Source organism: Tiliqua scincoides, chromosome 2, assembly GCF_035046505.1.
Source record: "Tiliqua scincoides isolate rTilSci1 chromosome 2, rTilSci1.hap2, whole genome shotgun sequence".
Classification (NCBI taxonomy): domain Eukaryota; kingdom Metazoa; phylum Chordata; class Lepidosauria; order Squamata; family Scincidae; genus Tiliqua; species Tiliqua scincoides.
In genome coordinates this window covers 21,545,837-21,559,579 of record NC_089822.1, presented here as the reverse complement: position 1 = coordinate 21,559,579, position 13,743 = coordinate 21,545,837, and the positions used below count along the sequence as shown (strand labels likewise).

Here is a 13,743-nt window from a genome sequence, read left to right as displayed (position 1 = left end):
AAAATACAAAGAAAGAGCTTTAAAAGCATTGATAAAAGGTCTGCTCCCCTGTCTGTTTTTTTTCTTCATTTGATTTTATCCATTTCTTCCTTTCCTGATCAGTCAGTGCACAGGTAAAAAGAATTTTTACTTGAAAGAATTTCATGCTTCAGAAAATAGCTTTATGGTTTTGCTGAGGTTCAAATCCCCACTCAGCCACAAAGCTTCCTGGGTGGAAACCTGGACCAGTCACTACTTCACAAGATTGTTGTAAGGACAAAAGTAGGAAAGGAACTATGTACACCACCCGGAGGAACTTGGAGGAAGGGCAATATAAAAATGTGAATGAATAAAAGAATAATAAAATTTAAATTCAGTATTTTTCAGCAAAATGCTGGTATATCAAAAGGTCAGAAATGTGTTGACATTACATTATGATGAAGGGCAAAAAGAGGTCAGATGCACAGTAGGCATTCAGGAAATCATATTTTCTAGATCAAGTTCAGGAAATGGCTGTGGCATCAGGATATGTGGCTGTTATATTTACTCTTCAAAATTTTTCTGACTTTTGTCATTACGGTTGATCCAGGTCACTTCAATTGCCACTCTGCAGATGACACATCCATGGGGTTTCTGTGTTTGATGAATCTGAATTTACCACTGGGAAATTGCTAGTCTAGTGCCAGGTCAGCAACCTTTTTCTTTAAAGTGGCTGGATGTTCAGCAGCGATTCATCACCACTGAGTTTCTGGGTTGCCAAGAGCCCAGAAGCAGTTCTCATGGAGTTGGTTTGGGAGGCTTTGATTCCTGTCCAAATTGCTGCACACTGGATGAGGAATGGCATAGCCAATCCTCTGGGCGGCGCCGCAGGTACCTGGCACCTGGTCGGAGGGAAACTGGGGTCTCCTTCGCGTTTGAACCCTTCTGGTGCGGTCCCGTCGGCCGGCTGCCCGGACCGGCCACGGACGCCCGCGGGAGGACGGGCGCCCCCTCTCTCTGGGCCAGGAGGGGATCCGGCGGCCCATTTCAGGGCTCCCCCGGGGTTTCCCTCACTCCTTCCAGAGGTCCCCGTGCCGCCGGCTGGCCGCCCCCTCTGCCAGGGGCGCCCCTGCTGCTCTCGGTCTCTCTCCTCGGGGGAGGCCCGCACCCGCCCCGGGCGAAAGCGTCAGGATGCACCCACCCGCCCATCCGCGTGGGGGGTGCTCCTCCCGGTAATGATCCTTCCGCAGGTTCACCTACGGAAACCTTGTTACGACTTTTACTTCCTCTAGATAGTCAAGTTCGACCGTCTTCTCGGTGCTCTGCCAGGGCCGTGTCCGACCCCAGCAGGGCCGATCCGAGGACCTCACTAAACCATCCAATCGGTAGTAGTGACAGGCGGTGTGTACAAAGGGCACCGGGTAGATGGGACTCGTCAGCCTGGGAAGGCAGCTCATCTGAGAGAAGGAAAACTCTGATTCCAAACCTCCACTGCCTTGTGGCTACATCCAGTTATGGAAAAGGCTTTAGGAGTCAACCTCGAGGCAAAATCCGGAGCTGGAGTCCCTGAGGCAGTTCATGGCTGAACACAGCCACGTTCTGGCAACTCCTGCGACGCCGCTGGAACCAACTGTTTTGGCTTCTGCCTTTCCATTGGACCATTTCAGCAACGTGGAGAGGGGGGATTTGCTGCGTGGGTAACAGTCTATCCTCCATATCTACGTTACCCAGGCTTCGCGCACTGGAGAGGACACTCTGTTCCAGAACCACCATTCAGAGCGCGATACCATAGTCTTCCGAGACTGAAGGATGCCAACATGGAATCTCTGTGCCACTGCGTGCTGGGTTCTATCCTAACACCTTCAACTCTGCCTGATTTTGAAGGAGCTGGTCTTGGATAACATTTTCTTGAATAAGGATATTGGGCTTTGGCCAATCAGAAGTTTGTCAAAATTTCAGTGGCGCTTGCAGCCTATTGCAGGTTAGTTAGAACTGGACCAACATAGTATGTTGAGAATGATGATTAGTCAACACCTGCTAAAGGGATGAATGAGAGGTAAAGGCTGCTGGAGAAAAGAACAATTTTTGAATATATAAGCTACTTTCTAAACCTGTGCAAAGATCTTTCTAAACCTTCTAAACCTAAGGTACTTTCTAAGCCTGTGCAAAGAAGATCCAAAGAATACATGAAAAACTACATTTTTTCATGTAGTTGTGGACATGATAAAACCACCACAAGTTGATTTTTTTTTTGTTCTTTAACACACAGTCAGATCACAGCATCACTGACAAAAGTAATATCCCTAAACTGGTTTTCGGGAAGACGTTGCTATATTGAACACAGCAGCCTCATGCAAGAATTGCAATTCACATTTGTAGATATAGGTCAGAGAATGTGGTAGGCTGTAATCTCAGCACATTTGCTGTGAGTATTCACTGTTTAAAAAAATCACACAGAACCCTGTTTGTTTCAACCAAGCTTTTGTTGGAAGAGCACTAAATGTCATTCTGGCCATAGCTAACTCCCCAGTGCTTTGTCCTCTTTGCAAATCTTTAATTGGATAAAGTTAAAAATGAATTGTGACCTTCTGTGATATCTTATGCAGAGAGGAAACTATTTGGGTCAAACTGGGGACAAATATATTTTTCTTTACTTTTATAGCTCCTAGTTATCCTAGGCCCTGATCCCAGATTGCAACTCTTTGGCAATCACAGTACAAATAATAAATACATCAGTAACAAAAATATGCATACAACTGAAAGCAAACCCTACCTTTGTGGCATTTTAGCAGGACATGCTGCATTCTCCAAAAAACTTTAGAAAAATGAGCTGCACATTTTGCTGGAGCCAAAGAATAGAGTTTAGTGCCAAAGCTTCCATGCAATCATTCAAACATTTATTTTGTTGTAAAGTATTTACTACATTTTCATGGTCTGAACCTTGCATTTTTAAGGCAGCAAACAGGTCCCTTTGGGGATGTCATCAATGCTGTTTCACCAGTTGGCAAACCTGAAGGTACTCAGTGTACTCTTGAAATGTCATAGATTGTTTTCCCCCTCTACTTCTCTGGAAGGTGAGGTGTTTGCTCTATGATGGACACTTCATCTGTGTCCTTGATTGGTTTTGGAAAGTGATGGCATGACCCACTTTTCACGCTGTAATACTCATTATGTCGCCTCTCATTATGCTGTGATCCAAGACTCAATTGCTGACCCTGTAAATTTCTCTAATCCCCTTGAATACCAAAGCCTTTGCAACAAAACCCCAAAATCTCTTCAATAGACTTTGGAAGGGAGACGGTGTCCATCTTTCTTGGGGTTTCTCTGCACCTTCTTTCTCCCAATAATACAGCTGTTCACGGTTTACACAGGTGTCTAATATTTTTTAAGTGCTGTGTCTGATAGTAGCTAAAAAAAGAATGAAACAGTCCCCGTGCTGAACATACCCCCCTTCCACTTCTTTGGCTTCTTTAATTAGCAGACCTATGATGCTGTGTCACTGGAGCTGACTGACTCAGCTTTAGCTTAACCTCAGATTGACCTCAAAGTTCTCAGGCTAGAGGAAATAGTTAAGTAATAAGCGCTAAGATTTACAAGGAGCACCCTGGCTGTATTTGTTTACTGGTGTATTTTGCTCAGGCTCAGATCTTTGGGTGAAAAGTATATCTATAAATATATGCATGTACTTTTTTTAGAGGAATCAGTTTTCAGATGTGTCATGTTGAGCAGCCCACATCAAATTTATGAAAGGGAGGAGCAATCTGCCACCAACAGAATCGAAAGCAACTTGGAAGGAAAAACAGTGGATATATTTCAGAACTAAAATAGGCTTGTGTTATCTAGCACAGTGTGTAAACATATGTAATTGCTCTCAAACGATGCATAATGAAAGAGGCATAAACTTACACTGGAGTTAGTGGAGTTAATCACAGAAATCTGCCATGTGATGTGCATAATTAAAATTATCTAAGTAAATCAGACTGGGGATTTCTCCCTCATTAATTTTGCACTCTGGAGATGAGAGCTTTTGAAATGTATCATGGCAGCAGCTTTGGATGGCAAACAAACATTTTATGTGTGGATATTTGATGACTCAGAGAAGTCAAAGCTATCCTATGTTCAACTGGATATACCATTGCAGCCTACTGCTGAAAGTGGATTTCAGTGCTCAGAAAACATTGGCATTACTTAGACCTGCTAAATACAATTTGCATGCATAACTCTAAAACGGGGAGATTTGAGCTTACCTGTTAGTTCCCCTTTTCGGTGGTCTCCATGGCATGGTCAGTTCTTGTCCCCTGGGAAATTTCTCCCTCTCAGACAGGCAGGTCAGGTTACAAAGTCTTCCTGAGGGGAGGGACTCCCTTGATTTCCCAGACTATAAAAGCCCTGATGGCCCCCTCCCCAGATCAGTTCTGTCAGACTTGCTTGGGTAGATGTCCATCCTTGAAGTCCATGTGTGATGAAAGGCCATCCAGTTGAACTCTTGATGACCTAAATCAAACACCATTCTGAACCAGGAAAGACTAGGACCATACTGTACCCCAGTTCAGAGACTTAATGGAGACCTGTCAGGAATGTGTGGTCCTTATCTTCTACTACTCCATTGTTTTACATTTGCTGTCTTTTTTTCATATGCTTCAGGCTCTAAGGGTGGGTGAACTGACCCTGCCATGGAAACCACCGAGAAGGGGATTTCACAGGTAAGCTCACTGTTACTGTTACAGGTAAGCTCACAGGCAGCAACTGTTACCCTGCACATGCCTGATCTCGTCTGATCTCAGAAGCTAAGCAGGGTCAGGCCTGGTTAGTACTTAGATGGGAGACCGCCTGGGAATACCGGGTGCTGTAGGCTTATACCATAGTCTTTCGAGACTGAAGGTTGCCAACCAGGTAAGCTCAAATCTCCCTATTCTTCAGTAGGATCTCCATGGCAGGGTCAGTTCTTGTCATCTGGGAAATGCCCAAGTCGTGTCTTCTTAAGGATGGGAGCTGCCTGAAGTATCTGAAACTATGCTTTGCAGCATGCGCCTGGCAAAGGCTGCGTCCCTGGAAGCACAGGCCTGAACCTTGTAGTGTTTTATGAACATATGGGGGATCTCCAGGTGGCCGCTCTACAAACTGCCTCCAAGGATAGAAACACCCTGAACACTGCAGAGATAGCAGCACCCTTTAGTGAATGAGCAACTATGCCCTGAGGTGGCTCCATCCTACAAACCCTGTAGCCTTCCACTATTGCATCCCTTACCCATCTGGAGATGGTGGATGATAAAACCTTAAGTCCTTGTTTGTTTGCCTTGTGCAACACAAACATAGCTTTCATGTGTCTGAAGGTAGAAATTCTGGAGATATATAACTCTTCGCCCTGCGCATATCCAAAGTGTGCCAATCCCAATCTCTAGGATGAAGGGTTTGGGCAGAAAGATGAGAGTACAATCTTTTCAGGTATGTGGAGCACCAAATTAATCTTGGGGAGGAAGATAGGGTTAGTGTGGAGAACCACCCTGTCTTTCTGAAGACAGAGGCCACACCCTCTCTGCAGACGCGTGTGGCCTCTGGGAACCAAGTGCCTCTGGGAACTAAGTGCCAGGTAAGGCACAAGAGTTTAGCATCTGGACGAGGAGAAGGCAAGGAGACCTCTGAGTTTTGGAGGAGGAGAGGAGGAGGAGGAGCAGGAGGAGGAAGTAAGTGTACTCATTCTAACGCTTTGTCTTTCTAACTCCCTGTCTTCTAACCTTAACCTTACCTTTAAAGCAACCTTAAATCAAAATTGAAAGTTAGCACCTAAGGGAGGTACATAGGGCTACTCTGAGCAGGAGCAGAGTCCTACTCGTGAGTAAGAGCAGAGTCCTACTCGTGAGTAAGTGCCCAAGGGTCAGGCATTTAAATCAAAATTGAAAGTTAGCTGCACCTAAGGTAGCACTTAATCGAAGGAAGGGAGGAGGATAAAGTGAAAAGCAGGTTTTCTACTTGTTTAAATTAAACCTATACTTAACCCAGGTTAAACCTAATCTAAGTTAGAACATAACCTAAACAGGTCAGTAAATTGGGACACAGGATCTAGAGAGCAATAAATAATTAAACAAACCCAAATAAAAACTAGCTTGAGGTTACAAAAACAGTCCAGCCTAAGAGAACAGAACTAGGAGGGTAAGGACCTAGGAAGGGCCAATTCCCAACCCATTAAGAGCCCCATTAGGCTAATCCAAGCAGTCCATTCAGGAGCCTGCAGAGTAGGTCACGCCCATCAGCAGCCATTTGCCTTCCTGAGCTTTTGTAAACTCACCTGGGAAGCCCAGCCCCCTTTCAATCAGGAAGGAAGGAGGGGGGAGGAGCCAGCCAGGAGTATAAAGCTAGGCAGGCCATCGCGTGAGGCTCTCTGCAGACGCGTGTGGCCTCTGGGAACCCAGTGCCTCTGGGAACTAAGTGCCAGGTAAGGCACAAGAGTTTAGCATCTGGGCGAGTTCAGCAGCAGGGCGAGGAGGCCAGGGCCCCATACACTGCCCTTCCTCTTCCCTAGAGAAAAGGGCTGCTATCCAGTGTACGGTTTTTAAAAGGACCCCTAAATAAAACAACAACAACAACAAAAAAAAAGCTATGCAGTCAGACAGCCAGCAGCAGGGTGGGGGCTATCCAGTGTTCTGCATCGAGTGCCACATGTATGATTATATGCCTCTGGGGCATAAGTCATGGGTGTGTCCTCGGTGCAAGGAGCTCCAGGCTCTCAGGGAACGCGTCCGCTCCCTTGAAGCCTTGATGGCCGACCTGGAGAAGCGCAGGCAGCCAGAGGAGGACCGTGGGGAGACTTCTGGGGACGATCAGGCTTCGTCCCAACCTCAGGCGTGCAGCTCCTCGGCTGCCCGGGTGGGAAGTCTCGGGACTGGAGGACGTCACCCTGGAGAGGAGGGAAACAATCCCCTAGGGGGGATCCCTTCTCCAGGGGATGGGCCCGTATCCGAGCGCACTCGGGATACTCCTCGGCGGGAGAGGGGTCGGGGGCTTCTTGTAGTGGGGGATTCAATTATTAGAAACATAGAGAGGGGGGTTTGCGACGGATGTGAGGACCGCATGGTGACTTGCCTGCCTGGTGCGAAGGTTGCGGACATCACTTCTCGTCTAGACAGGCTGGTAGACAGTGCTGGGGGAGAGGTAGCGGCTGTGGTGCATGTCGGCACCAACGACGTGGGCAAGTGTAGCTGGGAGGTCCTGGAGGCCAAATTTAGGCTTTTAGGCAGGAAGCTGAAAGCCAGGACCTCAAAGGTAGCGTTCTCTGAAGTGCTACCTGTTCCACGCGCAGGGCCAGCTAGGCAGGCGGAGATCAGGGGTCTCAATGCGTGGATGAGACGGTGGTGTAGGGAGGAGGGGTTTAGATTCGTTAGGCACTGGGGAACGTTTTGGGACAAGCGGGGCCTGTACAAGAGGGACGGGCTCCACTTGAACCAGAATGGAACCAGACTGCTGGCGCATAACATTAAAAAGGTGGCAGAGCAGCTTTTAAACTGATCCCTGGGGGAAGGCCGACAGGAGCCGAGGGGCATCCGGTTCGGGACTCCTCATCCCTATGGGATGAGGATGGGAAGGTTAGAGAACAAGACAAAGGCAGGGTAGGAGAAGAAATTGGGAAAGGTAGGGAGATGGGATGTGATAGACGGTTTGGCACAATGAGAGGATGCGGGGACAAAGGAGCGAATAAGCAGCCCATCCTGGGGCATTCCGTGTATAAATGCTTTTATGCGAATGCCCGAAGTCTACGAGCAAAGGTGGGAGAACTGGAATGTCTGGTGACAAGGGAAAATATTGACATAGTGGGCATAACGGAAACCTGGTGGAATGCGGAGAATCAGTGGGATACCGCAATCCCGGGCTATAAACTCTACAGGAGGGACAGGCAGGGGCGTGTTGGAGGTGGGGTGGCCCTTTATGTTAAGGAAGGGATAGAATCCAGCAAAGTAGAGATTGAAGGTGGGTCCGACTCCACCGTAGAATCTCTGTGGGTTAAATTACCAGGCTTGTGCAGCGATGTAATACTGGGGGCGTGCTATCGTCCTCCAGACCAGAAATCTGATGGAGACCTTGAAATGAGGAAACAGATCAGGGAGGTGACAAGGAAGGACAGGGTTGTAATCATGGGGGACTTCAATTATCCTCATATTGACTGGGTCAATTTGTGTTCTGGTCACGATAAGGAAACCGGATTTCTTGACGTGCTGAATGACTGTGGCTTAGATCAGCTAGTCACGGAGCCCACCAGAGGACAGGTGACTCTGGATTTAATTTTGTGCGGTACGCAGGACCTGGTTAGAGATGTAAACGTTACTGAGCCATTGGGGAACAGTGATCATGCTGCGATCCGTTTTGACGTGCACGTTGGGGGAAGAATACCAGGCAAATCTCTAACAAAAACCCTTGACTTCCGACGGGCGGACTTCCCTCAAATGAGGAGGCTGGTTAGAAGGAGGTTGAAAGGGAGGGTAAAAAGAATCCAATCTCTCCAGAGTGCATGGAGGCTGCTTAAAACAACAGTAATAGAGGCCCAGCAGAGGTGTATACCGCAAAGAAAGAAGGGTTCCACTAAATCCAGGAGGGTGCCCGCATGGCTAACCAGCCAAGTTAGAGAGGCTGTGAAGGGCAAGGAAGCTTCCTTCCGTAAATGGAAGTCTTGCCCTAATGAAGAGAATAAAAAGGAACATAAACTGTGGCAAAAGAAATGTAAGAAGGTGATAGGGGAGGCCAAGCGAGACTATGAGGAACGCATGGCCAGCAACATTAAGGGGAATAATAAAAGCTTCTTCAAATATGTTAGAAGCAGGAAACCCGCCAGAGAAGCGGTTGGCCCTCTGGATGGTGAGGGAGGGAAAGGGGAGATAAAAGGAGACTTAGAGATGGCAGAGAAATTAAATGAGTTCTTTGCATCTGTCTTCACGGCAGAAGACCTTGGGCAGATACCACTGCCCGAACGGCCCCTCCTAACCGAGGAGTTAAGTCAGATAGAGGTTAAAAGAGAAGATGTTTCAGACCTCATTGATAAATTAAAGATCAATAAGTCACCGGGCCCTGATGGCATACACCCAAGAGTTATTAAGGAATTGAAGAATGAAGTTGCAGATCTCTTGACTAAGGTATGAAACTTGTCCCTCAAAACAGCCACGGTGCCAGAAGATTGGAGGATAGCAAATGTCACGCCTATTTTTAAAAAGGGAAAGAGGGGGGACCCGGGAAACTATAGGCCGGTCAGCCTAACATCCGTACCGGGTAAGATGGTGGAATGCCTCATCAAAGATAGGATCTCAAAACACATAGACGAACAGGCCTTGCTGAGGGAGAGTCAGCATGGCTTCTGTAAGGGTAAGTCTTGCCTCACGAACCTTATAGAATTCTTTGAAAAGGTCAACAGGCATGTGGATGCGGGAGAACCCGTGGACATTATATATCTGGACTTTCAGAAGGCGTTTGACACGGTCCCTCACCAAAGGCTACTGAAAAAACTCCACAGTCAGGGAATTAGAGGACAGGTCCTCTCGTGGATTGAGAACTGGTTGGAGGCCAGGAAGCAGAGAGTGGGTGTCAATGGGCAATTTTCACAATGGAGAGAGGTGAAAAGCGGTGTGCCCCAAGGATCTGTCCTGGGACCGGTGCTTTTCAACCTCTTCATAAATGACCTGGAGACAGGGTTGAGCAGTGAAGTGGCTAAGTTTGCAGACGACACCAAACTTTTCCGAGTGGTAAAGACCAGAAGTGATTGTGAGGAGCTCCAGAAGGATCTCTCCAGACTGGCAGAATGGGCAGCAAAATGGCAGATGCGCTTCAATGTCGGTAAGTGTAAAGTCATGCACATTGGGGCAAAAAATCAAAACTTTAGATATAGGCTGATGGGTTCTGAGCTGTCTGTGACAGATCGGGAGAGAGATCTTGGGGTGGTGGTGGACAGGTCGATGAAAGTGTCGACCCAATGTGCGGCGGCAGTGAAGAAGGCCAATTCTATGCTTGGGATCATTAGGAAGGGTATTGAGAACAAAACGGTTAGTATTATAATGCCGTTGTACAAATCTATGGTAAGGCCACACCTGGAGTATTGTGTCCAGTTCTGGTCGCCGCATCTCAAAAAAGACATAGTGGAAATGGAAAAGGTGCAAAAGAGAGCGACTAAGATGATTACGGGGCTGGGGCACCTTCCTTATGAGGAAAGGCTACGGCGTTTGGGCCTCTTCAGCCTAGAAAAGAGACGCTTGAGGGGGGACATGATTGAGACATACAAAATTATGCAGGGGATGGACAGAGTGGATAGGGAGATGCTCTTTACACTCTCACATAATACCAGAACCAGGGGACATCCACTAAAATTGAGTGTTGGGCGGGTTAGGACAGACAAAAGAAAATATTTCTTTACTCAGCGCGTGGTCGGTCTGTGGAACTCCTTGCCACAGGATGTGGTGCTGGCGTCTAGCCTAGACGCCTTTAAAAGGGGATTGGACAAGTTTCTGGAGGAAAAATCCATTATGGGGTACAAGCCATGATGTGTATGCGCAACCTCCTGATTTTAGGAATGGGTTAAGTCAGAATGCCAGATGTAGGGGAGAGCACCAGGATGAGGTCTCTTGTTATCTGGTGTGCTCCCTGGGGCATTTGGTGGGCCGCTGTGAGATACAGGAAGCTGGACTAGATGGGCCTATGGCCTGATCCAGTGGGGCTGTTCTTATGTTCTTATGTTCTTAGGTCCTAGCTAAGAAAAATCTACCAATTCAGGCACCCACCTAGCTGATGTTATTCTCACTAAAAAGGCAGTTTTCTGGGGAAAAAATCTGTAGGTAGCCATGGGCTTGAAAGGAGGCCATGTTAATGCCTGAGAATTAGACCTAAGCCCCACAAAGAAGCCCTGGTCACCGGAAGGGGGTTGATCAAGGCCACTTCCCTGATGAATTTTCTAACATGAGGATGGGAAGATAGGAACCAACCCTTGGGATACCCTAAGATAGATGAAATTGCCAATACCTATCTTTTCAGAGTGACTATACTCAGACCCTTATTCTGACCAGACTGAACGAATTCTAAGAGCTCACCTTAATTTTCTCTGGTTGGACATGGTTTTGGGAATAACAATTTACCAACACCCACATATTAATCTCTGTTCCCCCACCAGTACAAGAAGACTCGTGATAGGATCCTATTGACCTACTTGGGCCAACTCCAAGTTAAGCCTGGCATCAGGCATTGTGTCCTCTGTTGGACTTCAAGCCCTAGCTGGAGGATGCAAAATTTGGAGACTTCCCAGAGAAACAATGGGGCTTAAATTTGGACCACTGAAATCTAAACTTGGACTGACCCTTGGGATGAAAGGATTGCTTGTGACCACAAAAGGACTAGTGTTGTCTATATTTGGAATTGTCTGTTTGAAAGGTGGGCAAAAAACCTTTCTTATCTCTGTTCTCAATGAGAATGGAATCTAGTTCCTCCTGGAAAAGGAGAGGGCAACCAATCTGGTCTGGAGCCTGTGTTCCAATATTGGAGACAGACATTTCTCCTAGCTACTAAGGCAGAGGCCATGGATCTCGGAATAAATTGAAAAAAATCAAGAGAGGCATCTGCGGCAAAGGCCACTGATGAGCAATTTTCTTCAGTGTGTCTTTGGCACTCTGGGATAGGTTGTGGTCTGCATTAGCCAGCTCTTCTGCCCCAAATAGTTAGCTTTAAACATCAGAGAGTTAGTGGCAGCTGTCCCAAGACCATAAGAAGAAGTTCCAAGGACCTCTCTTGATGGGCACCTCTATCCCTTTTGTCACAAGGGTCCCTTGGTCCCCCCCTTCACCCTCAGATGGTATCATGCATGTGAAGACAAGGCAACAGTGGAAGCAGTGACTTGGAGACCTTCGGGGTTTGCAGAGTATTCTGAGGTAGAAAATAAAGCTTACAGAGCAATTTGAATGTATGCTTCTTCTGAAATGGTGATGCCCACTCAGTTTCCAAGATGAACTTAAATGCCTTTGGAAGGGAACCTCAGGTGGCTTGGTGGGGACCCTGAAGAAAAACACACTTGGCCCCCAACCTGGTTAAAGTGGCAGAGGCAGAAGGTCACCCAGTCTCTGTGCCAAGATTCAGAGACCAAGGTTGCAATTCTAACCAACTTTCTAGCACTGACATAAGGGCAATGCAACTCCAAGGTAAGGGAACAAACATTGCCTTACCTTGTGGAAGCCTCTGTGACTGTCCCCCAACTGCAGGATGCAGCACATGCCCCACTGACATAGTTATGCCAGTGCTGGAAAGTTGGTTAGGATTGCGCCCCTAGTCGCCTTAAGTAATAGTTTAGAAAATAGATCCACTGGTAAAAGTTTGTCCTCTGTGTTAGCGGCTTCCTCCTCCAAGAGTTCTCTTTCCTCTGTAGAGGATGTGGAGTCTGAGATGTCCATTTCAAGAAGCCAGTTACCTTTAGTAGGGGGGAGCCCTTTCATGTTGACTGTGCCAGTAAGCCTTAAAACTTGGAGGTGGAAGGGAAGATAAAGAGGATGATTGAAACTTGCACCTCTTAGGTGGAGTCCCCTCAGAGTCAAATAGTGGAACCTGGTGAAGATGGGGGAAAGTGAGTGCTGGTGCTTGGACCTGTAGGATTTAAAGTTCTGTCCTCTCATCCCCTACTGAGTCCCCATGAGCTGCCCCAACTTTTGAGCCACCATCTGGTCTACAAGCCCTTCAACTCAGCCTTGCACTAAATTTTGTGCTTCCTGGGACGCTGGCAAGGCAGCCTGTGCCTGGGGAATCTTGCCCTGGGGGGAAACGGCTGCCACAGGGGCATCCAAAAATCCTTCTCCAGTAGTCCTCCAGCCAAACCAGCACTTTCCCTCAATGCCATGGAGAAAGGGAACTTGCCTCTGAATTCAGAAAAGCAGAGACTTCAAGCGTGCTGACTATCATGTCTCTGAAAGTCATGAGGAAACTATGACACAAAATGGCACCCTTATGGCACTCCTCAGTGAATGCTATGGAGAAAAGGCCATGCTTGGGAGTGTGGGACAGGCTGAGAGCAAAATTTCTGGTCCTCAGTGTGCTGAAGCAAGGAGCAATGTGCAAGTAAGGAGTGGCAGACAGGAGGCTTGTAAGCTCCTGAACCCTCTGCCTCACTGTGCTGAGATGCGAAGGGGTAACACAGTCCCAGCCAGGACTTAGCATGTTGGTTAAGGATGACTGGGTTGGCAGCCTTGTGATTTCTTAGGACTGCTGCATCCATGCCTGATGGAACAGGCTGAAAAGAACCCTTCAGCTGAGATGCTGAGGACTGGAATGTGCCCAGGCATAAGCTTAACAATCCTCTTTCAGCAGCAGTTTCTGAGGTGAAAATTCTGAGCTAAAAATCCCCTCTCCCAATGTTGAGGGTCTTAGCACCTAATTAAGGATGTAGGCAGAGGAGAAGGAGACTTTCTTTGGTTGAAAGAGTGCCCTTCATTGACAGCCGAAACACCTGAGGCTTTCTTCTCCTCAGTATCTATACCTAGGGCATTGGGAGACTTGCCATGGACACTGTTTTGCCCACTAGGTGCCTTGTGTTTGGCGGTAGGTGGAGAAAGCTGACCATTTAGCTCAACCTCGCCCTAATGTGGATTAGAAGTTATCAGAACCGCATTAAGGGCCAGTGATTTCTGGAGGGTGGCCATGGCTGCGACCATGCTGGAGGAGACACTGGCTTGAAGCATACTCTGAATCATGGCCATTAATTCCTCCTAGCTGATAGAGGTGAGGGCAGAGAGCTTGGACTCAAGGTCTCAGATGCCACTCTAGAGGGGCTTGCCATCTTGA

The 13,743-nt window shown here is 47.6% G+C and overlaps 1 pseudogene; it reads left to right on the top strand.

Annotated features, from left to right (window-relative positions):
- The first annotated feature begins 4,696 nt into the window (after positions 1–4,696).
- On the top strand, positions 4,697–4,813 carry LOC136643083 (5S ribosomal RNA; annotated as a pseudogene).
- Positions 4,814–13,743: the final 8,930 nt, after the last annotated feature.